Raw genomic sequence first — 16,045 nt, forward strand, 5'->3', positions numbered from 1 at the left:
TCCTCGAAGGGGGAAAACTGCTCCTGCAGTGCCATGGGGGATGTAACCTCAAACGGGGCGTTGGCCATATCAGTAGTGGCTGTGAGCGTATCTGGGGTCGGCTCGGTGACTTCCTCCATCTTCTTGGAGCTCTTTGTCTCGTGGGGATCAGCCTCCCGTGTCTGCTCCAATATCGGCATATCTTTGCCCGGTTCTCCTTGGTCCATCATCAAATTGACGAATACTAGGAGACCACTGAAAGGAAAACACAATCGCAATGACAATGAAACAAAAAAGAGAGTGAGGATCGGTTACTGCCTTGCAAAAGTTCTTTTTTTCTCTGAACGAATATATACCAACATCACTGATCCACTTACCTTCCCTTCGTTGGGAGAGAAGAACAGTGGCAGATGCGAGTGTTATCTTTCTTGAAGACGGTGAGGGAGAAGGGGATTCAGCGAAGAGTGAAATGATGGTTGCTTCGTCCGTCAAACTTAGACTGCGAGGAGGTGGGGTTTTGTGATACAACGGCTCGTTATTGCCTCCCTACGACCGGGGTGACTCTCCGCCTGCATACTACCTTCTAATTTGGTGGATGGCATTTGGGCCCGCACGCTGCATGGCCCGCATGTCGGTGAACAAAAGTATAGCGACATTCAGTAGAGGGAGACGTTTCAATGACCTAGGAGGAGCCATAAGCGGTAGAGTGTCTCCACTGTACTAGTAGTAATTATTTTTCTGGGTAGTTGTAAAGTGTCTCCACTGTACTAGTAGTAATTGTTTCTCTGGGCCCAAGACAAAACAGCCCATCCACACTAGTAAATAGTAAAATCAATTCAAAAGCCCATATATTTACTGAATGAGAGGCGCTACCGACACCCAGCACACCGCCCCCCCCCAAAAAAACCTGGGTGCTCTTCTTCCTCCTTGCTCCCACCCACCTCACATCAGCTTGCCCCACTCGTACCCCCAAATTCCTCACCTCACTCCTACACAAAACCCTAGCTCCCTTCTTCCTCACTCCTACAGAAAACCCCCAGCTCCCCTTCTTCTTCACTCGCACTACAAATAGGCTCGTCATTCATTACTCTACTCAAATCCTTGAGCGCGGCGCGACGCCCTTGAGAAAAATGGAGTCGGCTGACCCCAGCGCCAAGAAGTTGAGGCTCCCGCCAGCGGCGACGCCTGTTGTAGATCCCGCACCTGACAGCGCGGGGAGAAGCGGCGATCCCGCCCCCACCGTATCCCAAGAACCCGTAGAATATCGAGTGGACCGCATCAGCGATCTCTCGGACGCCGTCCTTGGGGAGATCATCTCGCTTCTCCCCACCAAGGATTGCTGCCGCACCCAAGTCCTCTCAATTCGGTGGCGCCCTCTATGGCGTGCTGTGCCCCTTAATATCGACTGTCGTAAGCTATCTCCCTTCAATGATTTTGAAATCCACAGAGCCATCATCTCCTCCCACCAGGGCTTCGTTCAAAGCTTCTGCATCCCGTCATGCTACCTGAGAAAGCATACCATGCCCTGCATGGTGGACGCCTGGCTGAAATCCACTGAGTTCACGGAACTACAGCTGCTTGAGTTCTACTATTCCCTTGGAAATCACATACCACATACCAAAGGCCATGAATTTCTGCCGTCAGCACCGATGTCCATCTCGTGGTTTTCCTCCTCTCTCCACACCGCCACCTTTGCACTGTGCTACCTACCAGACAATCTGGTACTATACCTTCGACTCCCATTTCTCAAGAAACTTTTACTTGTGCGGGTTCGTATATCGGAGGCCTCATTGCACAGCATCATCCACTCCATTTGCCCTACCCTGGAGTTCTTGGTGCTTGTTTTCATAGTTAGAATCGGTTGTCTACAAATAAAGTCACCTAACCTTGTAAGAATTGGAATTTCTTTTGATGGAAGGCAGCTCATCATCCAAGATGCCCCTTCACTTCAAAGGTTGATCCTTGATTCTAGTTATTCACCATTGCAAATAACCGTCCTCTCTACGCCTAAACTGGAGACCTTGTATGTAATACATGATCTCTGTGCTCATTTCAATTTGGTGTTTGGCTCCACAGTTCTTCAGGTACTTTATATTATCATCTACACTTGTAACCATAAGCTCCATTTTAAATTTCTGCGCACAAGTTATATATCATCTTGGAGTACACATTTTGTAATAATATTATGTTCTATGCTCAATGAAGAGTTTCTCCATGGATGGCCTATCAATGGTGCTGGATTCTGTCAAGATCTTATATATCCAAATGAATAGTTTTGATTTGAACAAGATTATTGGCTTGCTGCATTGCTTTCCATGTCTGGAGAAGTTGTATATAAAGGTGATAATTTCACGCACATAGGAAGCCCGCATATAGTGTACTAGAATTAACCGTTCAGCTGTTGCTCTTTTGACACTCTTCTTTTAGACCTTAACAGTTTTCAATCTTCATGTCTATTTAGGCAACAGGACGGGGTAAGAAAGTTATAACCAATCGGTGGATTCGTAAGCATCGGGATTTTCTCACTTCTCATGAGATTCGATTGAAGACAATAACGCTAGAACGATATGTAGCCAACCGTGCAAACACTAGATTTGTCACATTCTTCCTACTGAATGCGAGGTTACTATTCTTCCAGCATGGTTTTGACGGATGGGTATGTCGAAGAGCAAAAAAAGGAGTTTCAGGTGGGCAATAGAGCTACTGAACGTGTCGGGCTTCTATTTACAACATATTGTGCTCATAATCTAGTAAATTTTACGACCCAGGATGTTCATTGTATGGACCTGGCCGATCCATTTGACTGTGACTACCAAAAACAGTGATGGAGTTAGATGTTGTTGCCCTTTTCAACCTGGGTTTTTCTGTAAACCTGATGAACAATTAACCCTCGTGCTTTTGTACAGTTTGTAAGCTGCAGTTAGATGTTCCTGCCCTTTTCAACTCGGCTGTGACTGTCATATTTTCTTTGAAACAAGGCAAATGGCTTGCCATTCGTTTAATTTAGAGTGAAATATTGTAACATATCCCAACCAAGGGAAATAACATCACTCTCGCCGGCTGCTTGAGCTCACTGTGCATTACAAAACCCAAGTGATTAGCCCCCACCAGCACCCACAAACTTATTTCAAACTAGCACATAAAATGGGCTGTAAATTTTCATAGTAAAGGTTGCATGACCGTGACAGATTTGGATTCTGACATTTGGGACCCGCGACGAAATAGCCTATCCAAGGTGGTGTCGACTTACTAGCTAGTCAACAAACGATTCTGCCTACCAGTCGTTGGATTGACATCCAACATCTGTCGTGTATCTTCTATCTCTTGTCTTATTCTTCCTCCAGCCTCCCAAACCAAACCACCCCGTCGGCTCCGCCTGCTCCTGCCTCCCATGGCTAGCTGCGCCTCTGCTGCCCTACCATACGTACCCTCCAACGTTGGACAGTGCCTCCCTCTATTCCCCCACACGTCCTGTTATTCTCCGGTGATGTCATCCCCAACACGCACCCGCGCCCGAACCAGTCAACCCTCGTACTCCCCTCCTCCTACGACTGGACCGGCGCATCTTCCACGGCTCCTGTTTGTTCCGTCCAAGGCCTCACCGTCATCCTCCGCCTTGCGGCCTTGGTTCGCTCGCCGTGCGCGGTGCGCCACCCTATTGTGTTGTCAACGTCGTCAACAACCGAGAGGAACAAGGAGATGATTGTACGTGGAGAGGATAACAGTAGGGACCCACCAGCTTCATGGCAGTACGCAAGCAAGTGCCTCTATATTACAAGCCCAAAAATATGGTTCCTCCTAATGGTTGGACATATGGGGTTCATGCCATTGTCAACGTAGTCAATAAACGAGTGAATTACACTACGAGCAGCTGACACCAGGGACCCAGCAGGTCGCGCAGCTTTTTTAGGAACAAGCAGTTGTTATTTATACTGGTTGTAGCGACGGATCAAGGTAACAACGGGGTTGTGTAGGGGCTGTGTCCCGTCTAGCCAGGGTTTTATTTATGTTTACCACATCATGAGCCCAGTTGTGTTTTTTTCTTGCTGAAAATGGCTAGCCGAGTTCTATTTTTTAAAAGAAATACCCAAACAAGGCCTACTTGCTTTATCGGCCCTGCTGGGCTGCAAATCTTTCAAGACGAGGAGATTTTCATTCGGTTTGCCCAGAAACAGGATGTACATTTTTAAAACACATCAAACCGGGAAATAGTTTCAATTTTTTTTCATTACAAGATTTTAAATTCCATTGATTTTTATGCGTGGAAATTATTTGGATTTTATATTTATATAAATTATTTTTCAAAATAGTTTGAATGTGAATCGATATTTCTTGATTAAAAATAGTTGACCGCACCGAAATATGCAAAATTTCGTACACTTTTTAACCGTGGCCACAATATGGGGTGTAATGCTAACAAAAAGAAGATGGGCTTCAAAAAAATTCTTAAGAATTAGCAAATGGGTTCTACATTATTAGAAATAATGGCAAATGGGATGTATGCTATTTTCCACAGATTTGAGGCTGACCTGTGCGCTTACTACAGGTCGACGCGTATGCTTTCATAAAAAAAAGGTTGACGCACACGCAACGCCCTGTCAACTTAGTCAACACACGAGAGTAGTGACACGCAACGCCCTGTCAACTTAGTCAACACACGAGAGCAGTGACACGTATGCTTCTAATGGCTGTCGTGCTTCTTCAATCTCTTCTCTTCATGCTTCAGCCGCTCAAACAAGCGCCAGCGGGACTGCCTTCTCCCTCCACCTGCGGCCGGCTATGCTGCCGCGCAGGCCTCGCGGCGCCACCGTACTCCCATCGCTGGCCTAGCCATCCCTCAACTCACCCACACTTGTTGTTATTCTCATGGGATGGCAGACGAACCAGTAAACCGTCATACTCCTCCGCATGGGAAACAACTGCCGAGTTTTTCCTATCTCCGTGTCGTTCCCTTCCTAGGCCTCGCCATCGTCCACCGCCCTGGTGCTCTCGGCGCGGCCTGGTTAATGTGCTCAATGAACGACATCCATCGGAAGTGGACTGTACGTGGAGAGGCTGACAGCTGGGTCCACGGCTACACACAAGGAAATGCCTCATTACGTGCAAAATAATGATTCCTCCACCTGACAGCTAGGACCCACAGGAAGGGCCTCTGTATTTCATGAAAAAAATGTTCCCCCCGCTGACAGGTCGGACCCACCAGCTATATCTTCGCATGCAAGGAAGTGCCTCCTTATTACGCCCAAAAAATGAATACTCCCTACTAGCTGGGACCCACCATATTGTTGGGCTGACTTGTGGGCCTACTAAGTTGACGGGGACGGAGGAATTTGTCAACTTAGTCAATACTCCAGTGACCGTATGATGTCCATCCAACGGCCGTAGTGCTTCTTCAACCTCTGGTCTTCTTGCTCCAGCCGCCAAAGCAGCGCCGGTCATGTCGCCTGCTCCTGCCTCCCGTGGCCGACTGTGCTACCGCGGAGTCCTCACCTGCCCCCATACTACTCCCACCACTGGCCAGGCCATCCCTCCACTCACCCACATCCCCTGTTATTCTACGGTGACAGCAGCCTCACACCGCAGCCGAACCAGTGAACGCTCGTACTCCTCTCCGCATGGGCATCCACTGCCGCATCTTCCTAGGCCTCGCCGTCGTGCACCGCCGTGGTGCCCTCGGTGCGGCGTGGTCAATGTGGTCAACGACCGACTTCCATCGGAAGAGTACTGTACGTGGAGAGGCTGACAGCTGGGTCCACGACAGCCGCAAGGAAGTGCCTCCTTATTACGCAGAAAAAAATTATTCCTCCACCGGGCATCAAGGACCCACCGGACGGGCCACAAGTATTTTGTGAAAAAAAACATTTCCCCCTGACTGCTGGGACCCACCGGACGGGCCATCGTATTTCGCCAAAAAAACTTTCCCCCCGCTATCAGCTTGGACCCACTGGAAGTGCCTCCTTATTATGCACAAAAAAATTGAATACTCCCCTAGCTAGCTGGGACCCACCTTGGTGGGAGGCTGACTTGTGGGCCTACTAAGTTGACGGGGATGGAGGGCTTTGTCAACTTAGTCAATATGAACGATTCTAGCTCTAGTGACCATACGATGTCCATCCAACGGCTAGTGCTTCTTCAACCTCTGGTCTTCTTGCTCCAGCTGCCCAAAGCAGCGCCGGTCATGCCGCATGCTCCTGCCTCCCGTGGCCGGCTATGCTGCCGTGGAGGCCTCACCGCCCCCTACTATTCCCACCGCTGGGCACGCCCTGCGGTGATGGCTGCCTCACACCGTAGCTGAACCAGTGAACCCTCGTACTCCTCTCCGTGCGGTCTTCCACTGCCGCGTCTTCCCCGGCTCCGTGTCGTCCCGTTCCTAGGCCTCGCCGTCGTCCACCGCCATGGTGCTCTCCGCGCAACATGGTCAACATGGTCAAGTAACGACTTCCATCGGAAGAGTACTATACATGGAGAGGCTGACAGCTGGGTCCACAGCAGCCGCAAGGAAGTGCCTCCTTATTACGCGCAAAATAATTATTCCTCCACCTGACAGAAGGGACCCACCAGACGGGCCACCGTATTTCGCGAAAAAACGTTTCCCCCCTGACTGCTGGGACCCACCAGCTACACCTTCGCATGCAAGGAAGTGCGTCCGGACAAGAAAAAAAACGATTCGCCCCCATGACTGCTAGGACCCACCAGCTACATCTTCGCACGCAAGGAAGTGCCTAACATTCGGGACCCACTTGGTCGAAGCGTACGTAGCGTTGTCATTCTGGTCGTGAACGTGTACGTACATATATACTGGTCAATGTAGAGGCGTGCACGTGTCGTACTAGAGGCGCGCACGTAGCATGTACACGTACATACAGCAGCCAGTGTGCAAGAAAGAAAATACAGCCACATATGTGTACATACGGGTGGGGTCTCGAACGACTACTTGCGCATACGTACGGCCAGGGCCCGTGTACATGGTTGGGTCGGAACGGAGAAACAGCGTCGTCGTCGTGTTCATGGGGAGCCAACCGGCTGGGTCGGAACGGAATGCATCGTCATGTTCATCGGGAGGGCTTGCATAGAACACGCGATGGAAACGAGGCCTGGCTTACCGTAGAACGGAGGAAACGGCCTTGTGTTCGATCGGCCACGTTCGAAACGGGATTCTGTTCATCGGGAGGGGTCTGGCGTACCACAAAACGGAGGAAACGGACCTCCTACGGTCGAAACGGGGGTCCTGTTGATCGGGAGGGGTGTGGCGTACCGCAAAATGGACGAAACGAACTTATGTTGGAGCGTTGCGGTCGAAACGGGGGTCCTGTTCATCGGGAGGGGTGTGGCGTACCACAGAACGAGACTCCGCGAGATACTGTTCATCTCCACCGTCGACCTCCTCCAGCCTCCACGGGCTACTGTTCATCCACCATCGACCTCCTCCAGCCTCCATGGGCTCCTGTTCATCCATCCTCCACCACGCGCTACTCCACCGGCTACTGTTCAACCACCCCTCTCCACAGGCTCCTGTTCAACCACCCCTCCACGGGCTATTGTTCATCCACCCCTCCACAGTCTACTGTTCATCCAGCCCTCCACGGGGTCGTCCTGTTCATCCAGCCCTCCACGGGGTCCTGTTCATCCAGCCCCAACCGGCTCGATCAATCGGGGTCCTGTTCATCCAGAGGCAACGCCACGGGGTCATGTTCATCCACCCACACCGCTCACTGTTCATCCACCGCCCTCCCCACCCCACCCCCGCAACGCTCACTGTTCATCCAAAGGCAGCATCGATCTACTTCAGTTAGCAGCAGTAGCAAAGGAATCGCTCGATCGGGTTCAGTTAACATCCATCGATCGATCGCTCGGGTTCAGTAATGCGTAGCCTGCAGTGCAATCGCTCAGGTTCAGTTAGGGCCCAACGCCTCGCACACACGCGCGTACGTGTACGAGAGAAATGCACATCGCTCGGCCCCCAACCACCCACCATAACTGGGAACTCCTCGAAATTGTCCTCGCCCTCGCTTCTACCATGGTTTTTTCCGTCATGGACGGCCCAAAGAATGTCATCCAGCTGCGTCTCCGGCCCACCCAGGATGAAAATCCCATTTTCTGTCATGATTTTTTGTCATAGAAGTAGGAGCCCACCACATCTATGATGATATCATGTTTTGTCACAATTATCGTCATAGAAGTGTCATAAGTATGACAGAAATTTTTTTCGTTCGGCCCAAGATGTCACGGATGTGTCTTCTTTTGTAGTGATAGGTCGTATTCGAACCAAAGAGAACATAGCTGTCAGTACCCTCCTGATCGGCACGATGCCAAACTCACTAGGGGGGTTCTTGATCGTATTCGAATCATAGCTTAACCCCTTTTGGGTCCGACTTTGATCATATTCGAATCAGAGTCGTTAAAAACTCTCAAGGTCATTTGGGGGCTTCCTGTTCAAACATAGGTCGTATTCGAACCAAAGAGAACATAGCTGTCGGTACCCTCTTGATCGACGCAACGCCAAAGCCACTGGGGGCTACATGATCGTATTTCAATCCTAGCTTTACCCCTTTGGTCCGGTTTACTGATTGTATTCGTATCAGAAGCCTCAATTTTTTTTCTATTTGTATTAAGTTTTTTGAAAATAATCTTTGGTTTTGTCTTGAGACTTTTTTGTTCGGATCTAAGTATAACGGTAGTTTACATTTACCCCGGCTTGGTTTTGGATGATGAGTCACCAGCATATGACAATCATCATACATTTGGAAGTGTTAGCTTCTAAGGATTGGGTTATCACCCTTACTGTTCAGGTCACATAAACCGGCAGTGCAAAATCAAAATCACAGGTATGATATTATAGTTATGTTTTAAGGCTATAATTCATAACAGGCTTATCTGTGTTTCCTTTTTTCCATATTAATGGTTATACGTAAGATATTATGACCCGCCCTATGGTAACCGCCAAGGTTTCTTGTGATCTATTTCTGTGTGCAGGACAGTTCAAAGACTTTCTTATGCATAAGGAAAACAGATGATAAGTATAAAAAGGGGTGAATATAAGACGGTGGCTTAACAGTGTTGAGCACCAAAACGTGCACGATGGCACGACAAAGCATAGTCATTTCTACCCTATTATATGACTCCCCGAGTCCAAATGATTAAATTGTTTTTCAGCAGGTTACAAATATGAGCCGCCCGGCAGATCAATTCTCTTGTTGGCCCGAAGCTTCTGGATCAACCCTATCCGCTCCTTCGTCATGTTCCCTGTCCTGGAAGGTTGGTGATGACCAGTCAATGCCATTCAAAGCTTCAAATTCAGCTTCATCATCAATTGGTCCGGCCGGGTCAACTTCAGGGGCGAAGGTATGCTTACGGATTGGTGGGATCAGGCTTGTCACTTTATAATGCAGCGTCGGAGTCCTCCGATTCTCCGCATCATAACCCGGCTGGTACTTGGTGAGATCTGCCTCATCAGCAATCAGGGTAGCCATAGGGCATATTTCTTTCACACAAGCGGTGAAGTCCTCCTGTTCAAATGAAGTGTCGTCCTCCTTCAGGGTTGGATACCCAATGGTGATGTCGACCGGGTCTAATTCCGGTAGCCAAGCTTTGGCCTGGCTTAACGAAGCCACGGCTCCGGCTCTCGCAGACGATCGCCTTAATTCATAGAATCGCTGGGGCAGCACAGAAAGCTTCTTTAGCACATCCACCAGGAGTGTGCAGACTTCGTTTGACACGGCAACTGTGGCTAAGGCATGCTGAGATCCAATGTAAAGTTGTTCCACGAGCGTGTAAACCGCCTTCAGCTTCACCAGCATGTCCTGATTGAGATTTGTGCTCCTGGGCCCGTGTAACAATATCAGGTGAGTTAATGACAATTCATATGATCACTAGAAAGATTCAATATTTGACACTTGCAGGGCGACTTACCAAAGATTGCTGAGACCATCTGAGATACATGTCGTTTTAAGCCGGACAATTCGGTGGTCACCTCTTCAAGAGCCACCTCTGCTTTCTCAGCTAGATGGGTCAAGGCGATCTTTTCCTTAGCCCAGGCCTTTTTCTCCACTTCAAAGTCTTCTTTCAGTTTCTCTTTTTCAGACAAACTGAATTCAAATTTGGAATTGGCTTTTTGGGTTTCGGTCTCCTATGCCTCCAGGCGGTTCTTCAATTCATACAGTTCTGATTGAAATTAAGTAGTGGTGGCCTGTACAAATACCGGGTCAAAGTCATGAATGTTAGCATACAAAATTAAGTCCCAAGCTTTTTTCAAGCAACAACACTTGGCACTTTGGGGCTAATGTCTACCGAAGGATTCTATCTAACTGGCGGTTCATGAGAGTAAGTCCCAAGCACTTTGCAAGCAAGAGTACTTGGCACTTGGGGGCTAATGCATATTGCTGTTAAATCTACACAAGTACTGTATTCACAAGCATGTGAAGGACCGACTCATTCATTTTGAGTAAACCGACCCTTGGGGACTACGAATTAAGACAGCTTTCTTACATGTTTGACCAAAGGATATTACTAATGTTTATATGTTTGTTCTAAGTCTACAGCATATTCATCATAAGCAATAGACTTGGGGCCGGCATAGTAAGGATAATTCAGTGAAGGAAAGATTTTATACCTAAAATTCTTGGTGCATTTGTTGCACCATATCAAATTTGAGGTCACGGTTGTTGTGCACTTGGCTAAGATAGCCAGAAAAAAACTTCCCCAATGCTCATGTAAGTATAATCACTAATGTCAAATCTGACCTTACGGTGTTCCAGGTGCTCCTCCATGGCAGAACACTTGGCTAGCAGAGTAGGTCTACCCGGCTCAGTATAGCCGGTCTTGGTAATTTCCACATCAGCATCTTGTGGGTCGTCTGCCTTGGCCGGGCTAGAGACTTCAGGGTTTTTAGAGCCGTCGGTGGCTTGTTCGGCAGGCGGGTCAGTAGTTGATGTTGGCGTGTCATGAGCCGGTTCAAGCGGCGGTTCAGGAATAGAGGCATCAGGCATGGTCGTCTGGAGTTCCGGCTCGTTGACAGTTGGCTCTTCGGCCGGCTTGTTCCTCTTCACCCTCTTGTTGTGTTTTGCTTTTCCGCTTCATAAGATCAAAAAGATTAGTACAAGTATAAAGAACTGAAATGAATATAGGATGAGTACATCATCATTACCCTGGAGCAGTCTTAAAGGCCAGCATGTTGGACTGGAGTGAGTCGCCGGAGGAAGGTGAAGTTTACTAATAATTCGAGTCAGAAGATTTGAGTGTTGACGAGTGAGACCTGCCAAAGGATAGAAAGCATTTAAGTTGGAGGTGACCTTGTTCCGTTTCTTCCTTGGTGTGTTTGGTAAGCCGAAGGAGAGTTCCACGTCCTTGTTGGTCTGGGTCTGCCTCCGGCTCTCAAGAATCTATCGCTTCAAAAGAAATTTAGGATCTTGATAAGCTAAGGGATGTGAAAATCTTACTTTCCGGGTTACTCTTTGGATTTTTTGTCTTGGCAAAGGCTCGGAGTCGGAGGAGATAATAATTACCTCTTCATCCGCTCCATGACTCATTCCCGTGTCCTCCTAATGATAATCAGTGTCAATAAGGTGGTTAAAAAAGGAGCCAAGAGAGTCAAGACCTACCTCCGACTCAGAGGTATCTTCTAGTCGAAGCAAGTCAGAGGCGCTAGTCTTCTTTCCTTTCTTCTTGGCGGCAGCTTTCCTGGCGGCTCTCTTGGCCTTCCTGGCTCTCTTCGCAGCCTCATGATCATACTTTGTCTTCCAAAATTTGTCGTCAGCCTGTGAAAGTCAGCAAAGGTTTACGTAAAGATAAAATATCAAGGATGAAGGTAATTTACTCAGTTTGGCGGCTTACCGCTGGAGCCGGGTTAGCTTTGCAGAAAGGGCTTAAGCCCACCTTGCCACAATCTGCTAGGCTTTCATTCAAGAGCGACTTTGTCATATCATTAATGACATCATCAGGGTTGTGCCGCAGAGGGTCATTCTTCTGGCCTGTATAGGTGCACATCAAACCGGAGTGGCGGCTCAATGGAATGATCCGCCAGGCAACCCAAACACGGACCAAGTTAATACCGTTTAAACCGTTCCCCAAAAGAGCCTTGACTTTAGCCATGGTGGGGGCGAGTTTCTGGCGATCAGTGGTTGACAACTTGTCTGGAAGAGGATGATTCGACTCGAGGTGCAAGGCGCGAAGGCCAGGCAGAGGGTTCTCATCAGCCGAACAAGTGTCTTAGCAATAGAACCACGTCTGGTTCTAGTCTTTCAGGTTACTTGCACTACAAAAAAAATACACTTCCGTGATGATACGTGTTTGTCACAGTAGGTCGGTTTTTTTGTCATGCATGTACATCCATGACGATTTTATGACAGAATCAAGATAGTCATACCTGTGCTATCGTAGAAGTGTTCCATGACATTACCAAAATTATCATCACATAAGTGTCCACTTCCATGACGATAAATCGCGCGTTACAGAAGTGCTTTCGTCAAGGGTGACCGACATGTGGCATCCATCATAACGGAATGTCGTTAAGCTATCGGGTCGGATTTTGGATCCGATAACCCGTTAACAGCCCCGACCAATGGGAAATTTCCACGTGTAAAATTCTGATTGGCCGAAGGGAACACATTTCATCTCGTCAGTGGGCCAGATGTCGCCCGTCCATTGGAGGAGACATGCCTATGGTACGTTAACACGTGGCTGGGCCCAAAGAGGCCCATATAGGTTAAAAAGGCCAGCCCAGTCAAAGGCCCGTAGAACTTAATCAGGTACTAGTGGGCCAGCCCAATCACGGCCTGCTTAATAAAGGCCCATTTACGGCCCGAAACCAGATCTGGCCCGTTAATTGTTCGCCCAATATTTGGGCCCATTTACGGCCCGAAGCCAGATGTGGCCCGTTAATTGTTCGCCCAATATATGGGCCCATTTGCGGCCCGAAGCCAAATCTGGCCCGTTAATTGTTCACCGAATATTCGGGCCCAACTGCAGCCCAGTGACTTTCGGCCTGTTAGAGGCCTGATGTAGACATGGGCTCATTTCAGCCCGTTGTGACTTTCGGCCTGGGAATGGCCCATGCTGCCCATGGGCCATATATGGTCCGACGGGACATCGGGCCCACTAACAGCCCATGCTAAAGGTGGCAACAGTTAAGACCAACGTGACTTTGGGCCTGTTAAAGGCCTGTCGCATAATTCGGCCCGTTGATGCCTGTACTAAGCTTCCGGCCTCTTAAAGGCCCATGATATCAGTGGGCCAACTAAGGCCCGAGATATGTTTCGGCCTGGTAACGGCCCGTGAGATAACTGGGCCCATAACAGCCCGGTCTACATTTCGGCCTGCTGAAGGCCCATCGATGACTAGTGAAAATTGAGGGCCAACATGCATTTTGGCCTGCTAAAGGCTCGTGGTTTCATCTCGGCCGTAACAGGCCAGTACAATTTTTAGCCTGTTAATGGCCCAACGCTACCTGGGCCAAAACTAAGCGCTGGGTCGACAAAAGGCCCAACTAAAATATAGGCCGGTGTAAGTTTGGGCCTGGCGCAATTTGTGAAGGCCCCAATCATTCGGGCCCAAGAAAGACGCAGGCCGGCCTAATTGTGGCCCGCTGAAAACTTGGCCCGTTAGAGTCGAATGTTTCGGCCCGGTCGACTACATTTGATTTTTTTCAGATAGCGAATGATAGCAGTAACTAGTAGGAGTTAAGAACAAACCTACTCTATACAATAAAGAAATTACGGCATAGTAACTAAGAATAAACCTACACTATACAATAAAGGATTTAAGGTATATTACATCCACTGGGCATCGAAGTTCGCCACCAGTGATCATAAAGTGCAACGAAGAAGCAGATTACAAAAACTGGGCACCATTGCAGCGTAACAAAATAATATTGAACCGAGACCACTTCCAAGATAGTTCAAGAAAGGTTAGTCTTGCGGGGGAACTGCTGCGCAAGCTGCTGAGCAAGGCTGTGAGACCGGCCTAGCATGTCGGTCATAGCTTCTAGGTGTAGCTGTTCAGCGATGAGGTTCTCATTGGTGTTCTCCGCAATCTTTCTTGGGACTAAAGAAGTCGAACTGATTCAGACAACGAATTCTGTGAGCTTGTCTTACTGTTAGTCTTAAGTAACTTGAACACTGCATCAAGGCAAGACTTTGGGGTTGTCTCGTTATCTTCAAGATGTTTTGCCTTCTTTGCTGCAATATATGTTGGGTTTATCTCACAGCCTTCAGCAGACTTGTGCATGCCATCAGGCATATCACCCTGAAACAAAGCAGAGAGATGACAGGTTTTGCATGTGTATAAACGAAGATGATAATTGTTCTGTCAATTCTATCCAATTTCAAATTAGAAAATAAAGAGTAAGTTCAAAATATCAATAGAATAATTTGGCATTGTTCATAATGCGGGGAGCTTCACCACACTACTGGATTACCATGTCAACATAACAAGCATAGATGAAGGGCAATGAACATCATTGTGTCTATTTTGGATAATGTGCATGGCATGTTGTTCATATCATCAGCCACATCAGTAAGATAAAATAGGAGATGACAAGGTGCAAACGTGGGCTGCTTCACCACACACTGGATTATATATCCACAAAACCAAGCATACATATAGGGAGTATTAAGTAATGTGCATGGTATGAATAAGAAATTTGGTTTTACAAGTAAAACTTAGAACTTACGGTTCTTACGAACATGCATTTTGGTAGAAACAGCAAACTAAACAGGAGTAAACGATAGGGAGTATGAGCAAATTAAACAGCAGTTGAGGATAAAGGCTTTAGAAGGACTGACTTACATTAACAACTAACACCGGCTTTATAATGCCCTTCTCCATGTCAAGGGAAGGATAACTCAAGAATTTCAGCACATAATCTTCTTCATAAGCATTGCCTGTACTCTACATTTTGTAGAGAGAAATTATAGATATGATAATACTGGAAGGGATAGAGGATAATGAAGATAAGATGCAGATTGATGCTACATAATCAACTACCAATCCCTGGAAGTACAAGCGTTATGGGACAAAATGTACTGACAAGAGCAATGGGCTACACTTCTGCACTGGCATTGTCTGTGTATTGTACTTGTTGGTAAGATTAAATATAGATCTGATCTTTTTTAGTAAATGGTGGGCGAGGGAGATAAGATGCAGAATGCTACGAAATGAACCAATCCCTCTTCCCATAATACAAGAGTGTTTTGAACACTGGTGTACTGTACAAAACACTCTTATATTATGGGACGGAGGGAGTAGCTGTTAATGTAAGTACAGTGATTGACCATGTTCAGTCCTTACAAGAGTACTATAGAGCTAAACCTCTTCAAAAGCATTGGGTTGATTCTAAATTTGTGTAAGAGTACATACGGATCTTATAATGTCCACCAAATGGACGATTACGAGGCTAACATGTGCAGTGATGCTACATAATCAAACATCTATGGAAGTAAGTATGGTCATACAGGGCAAGAGGTACTCACAAGAGCAATGCAGTGTGCAGTATAGTTGCAAGATTCCGTGGTCCCTTGAGAATGAATGTTCTTCTGCTAACATTTTTCGTACAAGTGAGACATTAAGGCAAATGCAGAAATGTAGTTCAAATTGTGATGTGATATCATAGACAGTACCTTACGCTGCAGCCGAGACCAATGTGTAACAAGATTATTCCAGTCACCGTCGGATAAATGTAGCACCGGAGACTTTATAGAAATTTCGTTCAGAGGCTTGCCATAGAAGTGCCCTTGCCTCAGGTAGGAACGATACTTCATCGACGAGTGCTTGAAAAGCGCAACCAACTCTTGCTCGTCATCACAATCCAGTTTGCTCCTCGCCTATTTAAAAGAATGAAATCTTGTGTCTTCTGTCAGCAGAAACATATGCAGTAATGACCATGAATAACATTAGTACATTACTCACGCGTAAGTTGTGGAGGAAGACTGCAAATTGTTCTGTGTCTGCGGTATAATCTTTCCATGAAGGAAAGATGCGCACAAAGTTCCTGACAACAACATAAGCTTCGTCTTCTAAACTGGGAAGAAATGGAATAGGGGTCCTATTTGCTGCAATTGGGGCTCTCTCTGGT

Source organism: Triticum dicoccoides, chromosome 6B, assembly GCF_002162155.2.
Source record: "Triticum dicoccoides isolate Atlit2015 ecotype Zavitan chromosome 6B, WEW_v2.0, whole genome shotgun sequence".
Lineage (NCBI taxonomy): Eukaryota > Viridiplantae > Streptophyta > Magnoliopsida > Poales > Poaceae > Triticum > Triticum dicoccoides.